The sequence below is a fragment of the Pseudorca crassidens genome, chromosome 2, assembly GCF_039906515.1.
Source record: "Pseudorca crassidens isolate mPseCra1 chromosome 2, mPseCra1.hap1, whole genome shotgun sequence".
Lineage (NCBI taxonomy): Eukaryota > Metazoa > Chordata > Mammalia > Artiodactyla > Delphinidae > Pseudorca > Pseudorca crassidens.
In genome coordinates this window covers 764,585-781,249 of record NC_090297.1, presented here as the reverse complement: position 1 = coordinate 781,249, position 16,665 = coordinate 764,585, and the positions used below count along the sequence as shown (strand labels likewise).

General features: G+C 45.6%; 1 protein-coding gene across 4 annotated transcripts in view; it reads left to right on the top strand.

The window, feature by feature from the left end:
* Positions 1–16,665, top strand: part of GNB1 (G protein subunit beta 1) — a 91,465-nt gene that overhangs the window by 39,110 nt on the left and 35,690 nt on the right. For 3 of the 4 annotated variants that reach the window (XM_067717726.1, XM_067717724.1, XM_067717725.1), the window contains exon 2: positions 11,896–11,944. The exons of the other annotated variant lie outside the window; for it this stretch is intronic. The gene's annotated coding sequence lies outside the window, so the exon portion shown is untranslated. The remainder of the gene's footprint in view (positions 1–11,895; positions 11,945–16,665) is intronic. 4 annotated transcript variants of the gene reach the window in all.

Below are 16,665 nucleotides of genomic sequence, written 5' to 3'. Positions count from 1 at the left end.
ATGTAGAGACGTGGATGGACCTAGAGACTGTCATGCAGAGTGAAGTAAGTCAGAAAGAGAAAAACAGATACCGTATATTAACGCATATATGTGGAACCTAGAAAAATGGTACAGACGAACCGGTTTGCAGGGCAGAAATAGAGACACAGATGTAGAGAACAGACGTATGGACACCGAGGGGGGAAGGCGGCGGGGCGGGGGGGGGATGGATTGGGAGATGGGGACTGACATACATACACCAATATGTATAAAATGGATAACTAATAAGAACCTGCTGTGTGAAAAACATAAAATTCAAATATCAAAAAAAAAGAAAAAACAAGAATTAATCATAAGACTGGAATGCAGAGGCCCTGGGAAGGGACAGGAACAGCGGGGAGTGTGCCCCTCTTGTACATCAGTGTTACTCTTCTTCCTGCTGCTCCGTCTACGCCGTGGAGGGTGGCCTGCCACAGCTCTCCAGTTCATGTCCCACTTCCAGACCCAGAGAGCCCACTGCACTCTCAGTCTCAGTTTCCACATTATTGGGGGATACAGTTTGTTTGGTCTGACTTGAGCTGGGTGCCTGTCCTTGGTGTGGTCAGCTCTGACTGGGGTGAGTGGGAGCCAGGGGACCATCCCAAGACCAGGGTTTGGAGGAGGAACAATGGGGGCAGCTCTTAGAAAAGGTGGTGACAGACCCCTCCGCTCCAAAGCAAAGTGTCCAAAGCAGCGATGAAGGCAAGGCACAACCCTTGCTTACAGCCTAGTACGGTGGGAACATGGCAGTGCGTCAGAGAACGGGAGGGAGGCTGGGTAGTTGGGGAGAGGGGCAGTCAGGGAGGTTTAATAAAGCTCTGTCTCTAAGGTTGAGTGCTGTTTCCTGGCAGAGGGGAAGAGAGGCCAAAGGACATTCTGAGCAAAGGGACAAATTTAGTTTTTGTATCTGATTTTCTTTCTTTTTAAAAAATGTACACAGACTTATTATTTTAAAATGACAGTAAGTTTAGTGCCAACGTAAGCCCCTAGGCTTGAGTCCCTTCACTGGGTGTGATGCTAACTGTGCCTCTTTGTTCAGCTTTGAGTTAGTTACTGACCTTCCTTTGCCTGAGCTATCTTTTCTGTAATTTTACAGAATTGAAATGACAAGGAATGATGATAACAGTATGTATTCGTTGGGTTATTGAGGAATTAATCAGATGATGAGTATAAAGTACTTAGCAGCATAGCGTTTGGCATATAGTAAGTACCTGATAAATTTTAGGGTTGGTTAACAATAATTTGACCTATGTCTTTTTTCGAGATACATGGTTAAAATCTAGTTTGGGGTCTTAGGCTCTACCAGCTTAGCTATCCGTAAGATAGTGGGTACACTCCTGAGGCTTGCTCATTAAGTTGCTATGGGCCTTAGAGGAACAGTAGGCACAGTGCTCAGAGCAGTGCCTGATAACACACGTGAGTGCCATGTGGGTCAGACCTTCTGGGGTGGTCACTGTATCGGAATATCATTACTGTATCGAAGAGTGCATTAACCGCCAAATCTAAGGTCCAGAAAAGAAAGAGAAGGAAATCATGTCTCCTCTGGATCTCCTGAGTTCCAGATGTGATGTCTTCCTTATTTTTTCGCCCTTTGGGGGAAAATATCCTTTAGTAGCTTCCTAGACTTTGTATGTCTTTATTCTGACCTTAGGATTGATAATTCTGAGTATACAGTTCTTGCTTGGAATTAGTTCAGGACATTCCTCTGTTTTCTCCCAGTTTCCAGTGTTGCTGTTGGGAATTCAGAGCTGTTGATTCTCGATCCTTTGTATACCACCGGTTTTTTCCATCTGGAAGCTTTTAGGATCTTACTTTTGCTTCTGGAGTTCTGAAGCATGTAGCTTGATTGCAGTGTCTCTTCAGCCATTGTGCTGGGCGCTTGGCACGTCGTTTCAGTCTGGGAATATAGGCAGCCCTGGGAGGAGACTGTCAGCGTTGCGGCTGTGCCTCCTGTTTCTGTGTTGGATTTAAAGTGCTCTGAGCAGATTGCTGCTTCTGTCCATTTTCCACATTGATGTATCCCTGGCTGTATTTCCGTACTTCTTCCCCCCAAAACATGCCAAATGTTAAGCAGTTACTACTGTGTTTGATAGTAAAGTTAGTTTTTTATTGCAAAATTTGAGCTATTCTTCTAGGCAAACCAAAGTTGGGGAAAAAGTTGGAGCTTTTTTTGATTTTGGTTTTTTTTTAAATTTTATTTTATATTTTTATACAGCAGGTTCTTATTAGTTATCCATTTTATACATATTAGTGTATACATGTCAATCCCAATCTCCCAAATCATCCCACCACCACCCCCGCCACTTTCCCCCAGTGGTGTCCATACGTTTGTTTTCTACATCTGTGTCTCTATTTCTGTCCTGCAAACTGGTTCACCTGTACCATTTTTCTAGGTTCCACATATATGCGTTAATATACAATATTTGTTTTTCTCTTTCTGACTTACTTCACTCTGTATGACAGTCTCTAGGTCCATCCACGTCTCTGCAAATGACCCAATTTCGTTCCTTTTTATGTCTGAGTAATATTCCATTGTATATATATGTACCATATCTTCTTTATCCATTCCTCTGTTCATGGACATTTAGGTTTCTTCCATGACCTGGCTATTGTAAATAGTGCTGCAGTGAACATTGGGATGCATGTGTCTTTTTTTTCTTTTTAATAAATTTATTTATTTTATTTATTCATTTTTGGCTGTGTGTTGGGTCTTCGTTGCTGCGCGTGGGCTTTCTATAGTTGCCGCGAGCAGGGGCTACTCTTCGTTGCAGCGTGCTGGCTTCTCATCGCGGTGGCTTCTTTGTGGAGCACAAGCTTTGTGCTCTAGGGGCGTGGGATTCGGTAGTTGCGGCCTGTGGGCTCAGTAGTTGTGGTGCACGGGCTTAGTTGCTCCGCGTCATGTGGGGTCTTCTCGGACCAGGGATCGAACCCGTGTCCCCTGCATTGGCAGGCGGATTCTCAACCACTGCGCCACCAGGGAAGCCCCGCATGTGTCTTTTTGAATTACAGTTTTCTCTAGGTATATGCCCATTGTTGGGATTGCTGGGTCATGTAGTAATTGTTTTGTTTTGTTTTGTTTTGCGGTACACGGGCCTCTCAGTGTTGTGGCCTCTCCCGTTGTGGAGCACAGGCTCCGGACACGCAGGCTCAGCGGCCATGGCTCACGGGCCCAGCCGCTCCACGGCATGTGGGATCTTCCTGGACCGGGGCACGAACCCGTGTCCCCTGCATCGGCAGGTAGACTGTCAACCACTGCGCCACCAGGGAAGCCCAGTAATTCTGTTTTTACTTTTTTAAGGAACCTCCATACTGTTCTCCATAGTGGCTGTATCAGTTTACATTCCCAGTTGGAACTCTTTGCAGGTCATATTGCATAGTTAACCACCTTCTGCAAAAAATAAAGTTTCTCTCATAATTTTTCCCCCAAAGATTTACTGTCTCATATGGAAACCACAGTGAAATGTGTGTGTTTTTTTAAGCTTTTAATGAACACAAGAGAATACAGGATAATTTAAAAAACAATTGAGGGCTTCCCTGGTGGCGCAGTGGTTGAGGGTCTGCCTGCCGGTGCGGGGGACACGGGTTCATGCCCCGGTCCGAGAGGATCCCACATGCCGCGGAGCAGCTGGGCCCGTGAGCCATGGCCGCTGAGCCTGCGCGTCGGGAGCCTGTGCTCTGCAACGGGAGAGGCCACAACAGTGAGAGGCCCGCATACCGAAGAAAAAAGAAAAAAGACTCCACATGCCAATGCAGGGGACACGGGTTAGAGCCCTGGTCCGGGAAAGACCCCACATGCCGCGGAGCAACTAAGCCCGTGTGCCACACAACTACTGAGCCTGCGCTCTAGAGCCTGCGAGGCACAGCTACTGAAGCCCGTGTGCCTAGAGCCCGTGCTCCGCAACAAGAGAAGCCACCGGAATGGGAAGCCCGTGCACCACAACGAAGAGTAGCCCCTGCTCGCTGCAACTAGAGAAAGCCCGCACGCAGCAACAAAGACCCAACGCAGCCAAAAATAAATAAATAAATTAAAAAAAACAAAAAACTGAGCATGGTTAGAAACTTATTATTCAGCATCTAGGGTTAGCCAAAACTGTTTTAGGTAGGAGCATCCCAAGTGCTCCTGTGCGCCTCTCCTGCCCCTGGTGCACCTTCATACAGAGCTGGTTCGCAGACTGTGATGGTGGAAACTGCAGCCTCGGTGTGTTCTTGAGAAGGAGGTGGTGCAGACAGGAGGTTCTTGATGTGTCACTGTATGAAATCACTGTGTGGTATGATGCCGGGAATGTGGCTGGCAGTGTTCTACAGGCAAGTCCAAGCTTTGTACAGAACATCCAACATAGCACCTGAAGATACTCGTTAAGGAACCTCTGGACACACGAGTGGAAGCAAGGCAGAGCCCCAGCCTCCCAGGAAACGGGGTTAACGGAGCCTTTGTGGGTGTGGGGCAAGGTGTGTCCTCTGCCAAAGACTGTGTGTACCGTGTGGGGCAGAACATTAACTTTGGGGGAGTCCTCGTATATTCTGTCGCAGTATGTTGGTTTTTGGGTTTTTTTCAGTTTAGCAAACACCCACCTTTCTGCCAGAATGAAGTTGGAGGCTCACCCTCAAACCGAGGCGGCCTGCACGTTTGTTTCCATCTTCATGTGGATCTGAATGTGAGCAGAAGTCGGATGACTTGCGCTTCTGCCTCACTTCCGCTTGCAGCGGGTTTGGAGGGGTGTATTTCTTCTTTGGCCAATAATTTTTGAGAACAGTATTCTAGTGTCGTAAAGGTGAAGGCAGTTTACTGTTGAAGAAATTTGAAGGCTGTGGCGTGCTGAGGATTACAAAACCTGCGCGCAGCTCGGCTGAAGAGTAGATTGACTCAACTTTCCATACTGATGGCCCCACAGAAGAAGGGGTGTCCCGTCCTTAGGTGTAGATACTGTTTACTTTGGTTTCTGCTGCTTTTCTCTGGTGCACAGTGAAAAATTATATGTGATACACAGAAAGCGATCTGTTGTTAAGAGATAAAGGAATCAGTGGAAGCCAGACTTGAGGAGGACCCAGCGGTTGGAGCTGTCAGGGGCTAGACAGTAGCTGTGATTGCAGTGGAGTTAAATTAGAGAACAGGAACAGAACGCTGTCTGGAAAGTCCCCAGGTAGTTGAAAATTAAAGATGACCTCATAAGGGAAACTTGAAAATTTTAATTTGAATGAAAGTGACAACAAAACATATCAACATTTGTGGGGCGTAGTGAAAGCAGTGCTTACAGGGAGATCTGCAGAATTAAATGCTTACTACAGAAAACAGAAAAGGCCTCGCCAATCTGAGCTTCCACCTTAAGAAACTAAAAGAAGAGCACATTGATTTCAAAACAAGCACCAGGAAGAAAATAACGACAGCAAGAGAGAATTTTGTGAAACTGAAAGCAGAAATACAGTAGGAAAAATCAGTGAAACTGAAAATTGGTCCTTTGAAAAAATCATATTGATAAACCTCTAGCCAGCCTGAGGAAAAAAACACTTAAAACACTGTTAAAATGAATAAAAATTAATTAAATATGAAAAGTTAAATATTCATCTTTTTTTTAAAGTATACTCTTAAAAATCAAACTGCATTGATTGAGTCATTAAATCTTGAGGTTGTACCAAGTTTTCCAGCTACTAAAGCTTTTTCTTACTGTATTGGTCAGTGGAAAAGTCAAAAAAATAGTTATAAAATAAGTTATTTTCTCTGACTTTATCTTCAGGTCATCCCATCTTTCATTTGATCACTGCAAGGGCATATTTTTTAAATCTATATTTGCCTTTTGTTGGCTGTAGTATTTCCCTTCCCCAGCTTTTAACTTTGAATAACTTTTGAAGCTACAGAAAGTTGAAAGAATAGGTCAGTGAACATTCTTGTACCTTTCACCAAATTTCGGTAATTTGTAGCATTTTCTCTTGCTTTTTTGGTGAACCGTTTGACTGTTGTGTCATGGTACTTTGTTCTTCACAACTGCAGCCTGTCCCAAGAACAGGGCTGTCCTCTGACATACCCACAGTAGTTTCGTGACACCCCAAGTCTTGGCGTTGATTCACTAATGCGTAATCCAAGTCCACGTTTAGATTTCTTCAGTTTTCTTCAGAACGTCTTCATGTCCTTTATTCAACTCCAGGGTTTAATCAAGCTCATGTGTTGCACATTTTGTTATCTTGTCTCCTGAGGGTCACTACATCTTGAGCAGTCTTCCCACCTTTTTTTTTTTTTAAGATGTTGGCGGTAGGAGTTTATGAATTAATTTATTTATTCTTGCTGTGTTGGGTCTTCGTTTCTGTGCGAGGGCTTTCTCTAGTTGTGGCAAGTGGGGGCCGCTCTTCATCGCAGTGCGCGGGCCTCTCACTATTGTGGCCTCTCTTGTTGAGGAGCACAGGCTCCAGACGCGCAGGCTCAGTAGTTGTGGTTCACGGGCCCAATTGCTCCGCGGCATGTGGGATCTTCCCGGACCGGGGCATGAACCCGCGTCCCCTGCATCGGCAGGCGGACTCTCAACCACTGCGCCACCAGGGAAGCCCTAATTATGATTCCTTTTTACCCTCAGATTTATTCCTAAATTTGGCTAGGGGACCTCCTTCACGTTATCATTTCATATTCTGCCTCTTCAGGACAGGTTTGTACTAGAGAATTATTGAGAACTGAGAAGTTTACTTTGTCTCTTACAAGCCCCCAGTCCTTTATGCAAAACTCTTAGGACTGGATGTGTTCTAGAATTCAGCCTTTTTCAGGGTTTAGAAAGATGAAGTGGTGTGTATATCACACATGCACAGTGCCCGCAGCAGGACTTATAATCAGACACCTTAAATCTTGTGATAAAATGTATGACTGTTCACACTGAACAGGATTAAGGCTAATTAATGCCCTTATGTCCGTTCTGTCTGGGTTTAGTTATCTCAGAATTACAGATAAGTAACAGGGTACATGTGTGAGGTTATGTGGATATAGAAGGAATCATTCCCAACAGGTGTACCTTTGCTTGATTTGAAATTTTAATGTCCCCAGTAAAGGAATTCTCTAGGTATATCTCAAGAGGACTCAGTTTTTAGATTTTGAAAAATGTTGGAATAACAGTACTCATACAAATGTTAGTATTTGATACTTAAAATCTCATGATACTAGATTATGTGTGTACAAAGAAGTTCATCACAGAGAGATTTAATATTGCTAAATTAGCAACTGTACTGAATCAAAACATAGGCTTAGTTGATCTTATCAGGAGCCTTAAAGTGCCTAATCTTTGACATAGAATAATTCCATCTTTTAAGATCTTCTCTAAGGATATTAGCCTAATAAAATCCTGGGAACATGGCTTCCCTGGTGGCGCAGTGGTTAAGAATCCACTTGCCAACGCAGGGAACACGTGTTTGATCCCCGGTCCGGGAAAGATCCCACATGCCGCGGAGCAACTAAGCCTGTGCGCCACAACTGCAGAGCCCGTGTGCCATAACTACTGAAGACCGTGCGCCTAGAGCCTGTGCTCCGCAACCAGAGAAGCCACCGCAGTGAGAAGCCCGCACACCGCAACGAAGAGTAGCCCCAGCTCACCGCAACTAGAGAAAAGCCCACGCGCAGCAACCAACACCCAACGCAGCCAAAAAAAAAAAAAAAATCGTGGGACTAGAACTGCCTTGGCTCTTGAGCGCCTTGAGCGGGCTGTGGTGCCCCTGGCCACTGAGAATGGCTCGGAGTCCTCCCCAGCTTTTGTGCAGTGGCTTCTCTGGGCTGGGGGCAGGGCCCGTACCCTCTGACCCCAGAGCCGGGGTTGGGTCAGCTGCACACCTGCTTCAGCGCTCTGCTCTCTGAACCTTGGGGTCCTGGCCTGTGCGTGCATTTCCAGGACTGTGCCCGTACCACACAGCTCTGTGTGAAACTAGCCCTTTCCTTTTAACCGAAGGACGCTGATGTACAATATTACGTTAGTTTCAGGTGCAGTACGTAGTGGTGTGACGCTTGCATACGATATGAAATGATCCCCACGATAAGTCTATAACCTTCTGTCCCCATACAGAAGCTGTCACGATGTTACTGGCCATATTCCTCATGCTGTATGTTACATGCCATGTCTTATTTTGTAATTGGAGGCTGTAGAAAGCAGCCCTTCTGGATTTTTATTAGTGTAGTCTGTGTTGGTACAGTCCCTCTCGTTTTTTCTCTCTGTACCTCATAGGGTAATTTTTCATGCTTTCTCCACGAGACTGTAAGACCCATGTAGGTGGCTCACATCCCTGGTTGTGACATGTTGTTTTCAGCGTTAGCACACTGTCTCACATTATAGGCATGGAAATAGTTGTTGAGTGAATGGATGTTCAAGGGATTTGACCCATACATCACTTAAAATTAAGCCAAGGTATTGGGTAGACTTCAAAGACTAGTGTTTGAGGTGCAGCCAGAGGCAGCCTGAAGGCAGTACTGGGCAGGGAGGGTGTGGTGTGCGGCTGTCTGGTCCCTCTGTGAGGGAGTGGTCTGGAAGCTTTGTGCTGCACGGGTTTGCATAGGCAGACTGTGTACAGAGGGTAAGAGGGAGGGATGCAGGGCTCATGCCCTCCTTCCAGGAGGCCGCCACCGGCCAAAGGAAGATGGTCTAAAAGCAGTGTTGGGGTAGGCGAGGCGCTGTTTATTTGGAATATTAGAAGTGTTTGGTTTGCTCATAAAAATCATGATAGAGTTGTTGTTACTCTGTTTAAATATATGATTTGAATTTTATTTCACATATTTAAAATTTGACTAAAAATTGGTCTGTAAACGGTTGTACCTTTTTCTTGAATTTTATGTTTGCATCTTCCTCCAACTTCTCTTTCTAACTGGGTCTCTTTCTAAGAACGTTAAATAGAGAACAATTCAGCATGTACTCATGCCACCCCTTACTTCCACTCTGTAGCAGCACCCCTCGTGGCTGGGCTTCAGAGTAACCATGGAGCGTCCTCCCTGCCAGCCTGCTGCCTGAGAACCATCTTTCCTCCTGACTGTCTGGCCATGCGCTGCCCCCTCCCCTGTGGGCCCTGGAAACCCGTCAGCCAGGCTCATCAGTCTAGTGTGCTCAGCCCTTAGGGATCTAAAGGTGGGACTCACTTGCCACTGTACCTTTTGCCTCTAGTAGGTGTGGTAGCTTTGTAAAATGTAGCCTTTGGTTTTTTAAATCGCTGTTTTTCTGATTTTCTGTAAAAGTGGTACCCCTAGTTTAGGATCACATGAATGTGTGCTGCTGTCTAAGACGATGGTCTTGTTCTCTGTGCTGGGTTCTGTGGGCTGGGCAGTCAGAAAAAGAACCCCTCTTGGGTCTTATTTTTAGCCAGAAATGAGTCCAGGCAGCTGTCCATGTGAATCAGGGGGAGGTGGTTTGGTGGTGCTCTCAGCATCCTCTGTGAGCTGGAGGGTCAGTGCTCTCTGGGAGTTAGCTCCCTGTCTTCTCTTCCAAAGAATAGAGAGCTTGAACTTTGTTTCGTGCCTTGAGCCACAAGGCAGTCTAGGCCTTTGAATTAGAGCAAACAATGATACATTTTTCTATTTTACTTTCTTCTATCTGTCTCTTGATGTGGAAAATACGTGCAAGGACTTACATTTGGAGATTGGGGTGATTGTGACAGTTACCTTAAAGGAGTGGCTCTCACCTGGGATTAGTATTGCTCTCCCCATGTGACATCTAGTGGTGTCTGGAAATTTGGGGTTGTCACAGCTGGGGAAGGGGATGCTGAGGCCGGCCAGCTGCTGAATATCCTACAGAAGACAGGACGGCCCCCACCACAGAGAACAAGCCACTCTAAAATGTCAGTTGTGGGGCTTCCCAGGTGGCACAGTGGTTAAGAATCCGCCTGTCAATGCAGGGAACATGGGTTCAAGCCCTGTTCCGGGAAGATCCCACGTGCTGCAGAGCAGCTAAGCCCGTGCACCACAACTACTGAGCCTGCGCTCTAGAGCACGCAAGCCACAACTACTGAAGCCCACGTGCCACAGCTATTGCAGCCCGCGCGCCTAGAACCCGTGCTCCACAACAAGAGAAGCCACCGCAGTGAGAAGCCCGCACACTGCAATGAAGAGTAGCCCCCGCTCACTGCAACTAGAGAAAGCCCGTGCGCAGCAACAAAGACCCAGTGCAGCCAAAAATAATAAATAAATAAAAAAAATAATAAATGTAAAAAAACCTGTCAGTTGTGCCAAGGTTGAGATTCCCCGGCTTTCAGTTTGATGGCTTCATGAAGCCTTGGGTGTACACTCCTGGGAGCCCGGCTCAGAGGGTTCATGGGGGCGAGAGCCGTAGTTTGCCCCTGTCTCCAACTTCTTCCACACCCACCGGTTTGGTTTGGTTTGGTTTTTTCAAGTACCTTTAACAGCACTTATTCTTTCCCCCACCCCGAGGTAAAATTCATATAACAAAACCATTTTAAAGTGAACAATTCAGTGGCATTTTAGTAATTCACAGTGTTGTGCAGCCACTACCTCTACCTAATTCCAGAACATTTTTCTCGCCCCAGAAGTATCCCTGTATCCGTCGAGCAGTTGTCCGTTGCACACAGAGCCCCTGGCAGCGACTGCCTTCTGTCTCCGTGGATTTGCGTGTTCTGGATATTTCACATAAACAGAATCATACAGTGTGTGACCTTTTGTGTCTGGCTTCTTCACGTAGCGTAATCCATGCTGTATGTAGCAGAGCTTCATTCCTCTTCGTGGATGAATAGGATTGCATTGTGTGGGCGTACCACACTTTGTTTATCCATTCATCTCCTGATGGACATTTGGGCTGTTGCCCCCTTTCGGCTGTTGTGAAGAGTGCTTCTGTGAACGTACGTGTACATGTATTGAATACCTGTTTCCAGTTCTTTTGGATGTAGACCTACAAGTAGAAATGCTGGCTTGTATGGTGATTCTGTGTTTAACTTTTTGAGGAACCACCACACTGTTTTCTTCCATGCCCACTTTCACTGCCAGAAAAGTATGTGCTTGCTTATAACATAGGCCGCGTTCGAGCATAATTCGAAAACAAAACTATTTTGTTATAAATAAATGCCTTAGAATTCCTAGTTCAACTGGGGGGCGTCAGCTTGTTGATGCCTCTCCTGACCCCAGGTTAGAGGCACGCGCTGAGTTTGTAAATGTAGAGAATTGATCAGTAGGCAAGAGGTAACCTGTGAGATGTCCAAAAGCGGCCTTTCCGCAGAGTACTTTGGAGAGGTTAGCAGAACATCTTCAAGTGTATTGAGACTTAGTTTCTGGGAAAGAGCAAGCAGGTATTTCAGAAGAAATCTAGAAGTAAATATTTTTTCACACTGGCTGCAGTGTGATGAGAGGCAAGTCCAGAGGCTTGTTGCTGTGTCTGCTGCTCTGGCCTTCTGGACACCCAGGGCCACATCTTTGGACGGCACTGCAGCAGCGGGACTGGGCCAGAGGGATGGGCTGGAGATGTGCCCAGGTTGACTTGCCTGCACTTAGGGAACAGTCAGCCTGTGGCTTCTTTGACATTCACATGAGATCCTCTGTGGGCCAGATGGGAAAGTCTGGGGAAGGTTACTCTTGGAATCTTCTTGAATTGCAATGTTTTTTTTCTGTTGCTGTTACTATAATTTTTGTAGTAAGAGGATTCTAAACACCCCTTCCCCCTGATGCTTTTCAGTTTAATTCAAGATATTTTCCCTGAGGCATTTCTAAGGATTTTTCTTTTTTTTTTAAAGAAATTGAGATCAGATTTCTTCTTTTCCACACTGAAAAACTTACCACTAAGTTAATACAAAGTACTGATAAGTAAAGTGATTTGGGGGCAAGAAATGGTGATGGGGAAGGGGCGGAATTATGTGCTTATTAACATGTATGGAATATGGTGCCTCACAACCTGAATCAATGCAAATACAGCCTTTTCTCTGTTGCAGACAATTTTACATGTTTTGGAGACCAGACCAGAAGCACTTCTGAATTAAGGTAATTTTGACGTAATTGATTCTTACCAGTTTTTAAAGTACAATATTTAAATTTCTTCAGGGTTTCTTTTTTTGAGAACCTGGTTTTTGTTACAATTTTGCCCATCTCTCATTTTTGAGCCCAAAGTTGTTTTCAAACACATTGATCCAGAGAAGGGTTTTCTCTTCAAAGTCTTCATCCAGTCAGTGTTCAGCACGAAGGGCTAAGGTCCCAGAGATGATGGTCCACATTCTGGACAAGAGCAGTATTTCTCCAGCTTCTTTCAGTAGAAAGCAGAAGAGCCTCTTTTGCAAATCAAATCTTGGTTGGAATACCAGCAGATCATACAGATAAAGGTGAGGCCACACAATTCAGAAGAAAATTCCAATATGTTTGTATGGAATGGGGGCAATAAATGTGTCACAGTGTTGGTGGTGAATCTGGGCAAGGGTATCCAGTTCTTTGTATTATTCTTGCAACTCTTTGTAAGTTGAAATTATTTATTTTTTTATATTTATTTATTAAAAATTTAATTTATTTTTTGGCTGCTTTGGGTCTTCGTTGCTGCGCCCAGGCTTTCTCTAGTTGCGGCGAGCAGGGGCTGCTCTTCATTGCGGTGCGTGGGCTTCTTATTGCAGTGGCTTCTCTTGTTGCAGAGCACGGCCTCTAGGCACATGGGCTTCAGTAGTTGTGGCTCGCGGGCTCGGTAGTTGTAGCTCGCGGGCTAGAGAGCACAGGCTCAGTAGTTGTGGCACACAGGCTTAGTTGCTCCGCGGCATGTGGGATCTTCCCGGACCAGGGCTCGAACCCATGTCCCCTGCATTGACAGGCGGCTTCCTAACCACTGCATCACCAGGGAAGTCCCTGAAATAATTTTAAATTGAAAAACAAAACTAAAACGAATGAATTAGGTGCTTGACCAGTTCGGTATCCATATGTAAAAGGTGAACTTGACTCCATAGACAAAAATTAACTCTCAAAATGAATCAGACACATCCTAACAGTAGAAAACATCTAAAAGAAAACAGAAAATCGTTGAGACTTTGGGTTAGGCAAGGATTTCTTAATGACATCAAAGACACAGTTCATTAAAGAGAACATTTATAAATTGGACTTCATCAAATTTAAAAATATCTCCTCCTTCAAAAACACTGTTAAGAGAATGAAAAGACAAGCCACAGACTGGCAGAAAATACTAGCCGATCACACGTTTTCTACATAACTTATGTCTAGAATAAGTAAAGAACTCTTACAATTCAATATTAAGAAAACAACAACCTGAAAAAAAAGCAAGTGATTTGAACAGAGACTTCACCAGAGAATATAGAGAGATGGCAGATGAGCACGTGAAAAATCATTAGCCATCAGGGAAATGCAAATTAAAACCACAACGAGGGGACTTCCCTGGCCATCCAGTGGTTAGGACTTCGCCTTTCAATTCAGGGAGTGTGGGTTGGATCCCTGGTTGGGGAGCTAAGATCCCACGTGCCTTGTGGCCAAAAACCAAAACAGAAGCAATATTGTAACAAAATTCAATAACGACTTTAAAAATGGTCCATGTCAAGGGGCTTCTCTGGTGGCTCAGTGGTTGGGGGTCTGCCTGCCAGTGCAGGCGACACGGGTTTGAGCCCTGGTCCGGGAGGATCCCACATGCCGCGGAGCAACTAAGCCTGTGTGCCACAACTACTGAAGCCCGCACGCCTAGAGCCCGTGCTCCCAACGGGAGAGGCCACCACAGTGAGAAGCCTGTGCACCACAGTGGAGAGTGGCCCCTGCTCGCCGCAACCAGAGAGGGGCCCGCGTGCAGCAACAAAGACCCAACGCAGCCAAAAATAAAATAAATAAATTTATTAAAAAAAAAACACACAACGAGACACCACTAACCACCTATTACAGTGGCTAAAATGGAAAAGACTGACCATACCACGTGCTGCCGAGGGTGTGCAGGCGCCGGACTCTCATGCACTGATGGTGGGCATGAAAAATGGTGCAACCGTGTTGAAGACAGTTCAGCAGTTTCCTAATGGGTTAAACGTATGCTTGCCGTGTATGATCCAGCCTTTCCACTCCTAGGTGTTTACCCAAGAGAAACGAGGGCAGACATCCGTGTAAAGACATGCAACAGCACGGATGCATCTCAAAGTAACCATGCTGAGGGAGCGAAGCCAGACCACAGAAAAGTACATACTGTATGATTCCACGTATATAAAACTCTAGAAGATGCAAACTTACGTGTAGTGACAGAAAGCAGATTCATGGTTGCCTAGGCGTCGGGGGTGGGGTTACGGAGGGACACAAGGAGACTTTTGGGAGTGTAGATGTGTTCATTACCTTAACTGAGGTGGTGGTTTCATAGGTGTATAGTATGTCAGAGTGTATCAAATTGTAATTGTTTATTGTGTTATTTACCTTCAATAAAGATATTTTTTAAGCTAAACGAGCAATTAGCATAGGAGCAGGCCCTTGCCTCTACCTTCTGAACCCCTGTCCCACGCTGGTGGCTGCCGCCACCCATATTTTTCGTTTCTGTGGAGGGCCTATTCCACTGACTGGGTCGGAAGAGTGACAGGTAAGGGAGAAGTTTTCTGTTACTTAAATCATTTCAAGTGGAAAACCCTATTACTGCTTTTGTAACAAGTTCGATTTAGTGACATTTGCTGTGGTTCAGTCGGGTTTTAAGGACTTTATGTGGATTCTCATTGAGGCCTCATAGCATGTGAGGTAGGTAGTGTTACTGTTTCTACTTTCAGACCAAAATTCAGAGGCACAGAGAGATTGTCAACTCGGTGGAGGCCACCTGGTACTGAGAGTGGGGTCTGGAAGTCAGAAGTGCGGCCCGCAGCCAGGTGCAGCCACGTGGCCTCTGCCAGCCGGTCCTGCACAGGCCGGCTGGACGTGCAGAGGCACGTGGGAGACCCAGTTGTGCTCATCGTAGTTTGCAGGGAGTGTGAAAGCAAAGATTACGTCTGCGTACTGGAGTGCAAGTGGCACAGCTGAGGGCAGAGTTTCCCCCAAACTTGAGGGTTACAGCCTCTCAGAGGTGCCTCTGTTTTGTGCAGTTGATGTCCAGTCCCTGCCACCTTTCCCAGTTAGACCTTCCTACTAGGTGTGTGCCGTTCACTTCTCGGATAGCATCAATTATGTATGAAGTTTGGCTCTGAAATCCTTCAAGTGGGACTTCCTGTGTGGCCTCAACGGGTTTGAAGGGGTATGTACTAGGCTCTGTGTTCAACCTGGGAAGCAAGGTCAGCTGTAGAGGGAGAACAGGACGGAAGAACAGATGGGTTTTTTAGTGCATCAGACAGAAGGATTCAGGAGAAAGGGTCACTGGCTGTTTCCTGTGACCTCAGAGGGAAAGGCGACCTGGGTGAGGGTAACTCACACCTGCTGTCCAGCACTGGCTCAGCCCTGTCTTCCCATCCCACTCTCTGAGCTGCCACTTGCAAAGGACCTCGCGCCTCCCACTGTGATTTCTGCTGTCACTCCTAATTGCCAGCATCCGGTAGGTGAGTGAGCTGATCTGTAAGGCGACGTAGGGGAGGTGATACTGGGGTCAGGTAAGACCACCTCATCTTGCTCAGTGTCTGAGCTGGGAGACGGGTTAGTTCCATGTGGGGAGAGCCTAGTTCCTGTTCCTTTAGGAGGTTACTGAAGTGGGTCAGGCAGCCTCTAGTTGGGTGCCTGCTGTGTGAGTGAAGAGATGAGAAGGGCCCAGTGCTGTGCTGGCCACTACAATAGCTGGTGGCCACTAGCCACATGTGACTGGTGAGCACTGGAAATGAGGCTCGCCCAAATTGAACTATAAATACACCCTGCACTTGAAAAATTTAGTGTGGACTTGCCTGGCGGTCCAGTGGTTAGGACTCCCAACTCAGGGAGCACAGGTTCGATCCCTGGTCAGGGAAGGTTCTGCATGCCGCATGGCTCCACCAGAAAAACAAAGCAAGGAAAACTTAGTGCGACAAATGAGTGCAAAATAGCCTACTTACAATTGTTCTGTATCGAGTACATGTTGAAACAACGTTTTTGGTTGGGTTAAATAAATGTATTATTAAAATTAATGTAACCATGTTTCTGTTTACTTTTTTAATGTGGCTGATGGAAAATTAATTCCACATGTGGCTCCCGTTGTACTTGTATCGGACAGCGCCTGCTTAGAGCGATGAGCTGATTGGAGGAGATGGGTAGGAGCTGAGATGAGTGAGGCACTGGGTCCTATGAGCCTGGGGCCTGGAGGTGACACCTGGCAACTCGTAAACCTGAATCACAGCTCACCTGAACTAATGACATTCAATTTTCAAACTAATGGTCAAAGCAGTTTTAATTTTTTTTTATTGAAATACAGTTGATTTACAATGTTAAGTTAGTTTCTGGTGTACAGCAAGTGATTCAGTTGTATATACATATTCGTTTTCATATTCTTTTCCATTATGGTTTATTACAGAATATTGAATGTAGTTCCCTGTGCTGTACAGTAGGTCTTTGTTGTTCACCTGTTTTATATATAGTAGTTTGCATCTGCTAATCCCAAACTACTAATATATCCCTTCTCATCCCCTTTCCCCTTTGGTATAAGTTTCTTTTCTATGTCTGTGAGTCTGTTTCTGTTTCATAAATAAACTCATTTGTGTCATATTTTAGATTCCACATTTAAGTGATATCATATGATATTTGTCTTTCTCTGTCTGACTTCACTTAGTATGATAATCTCTAGGCCCATCCATGCTGCTGCAAATGGCATT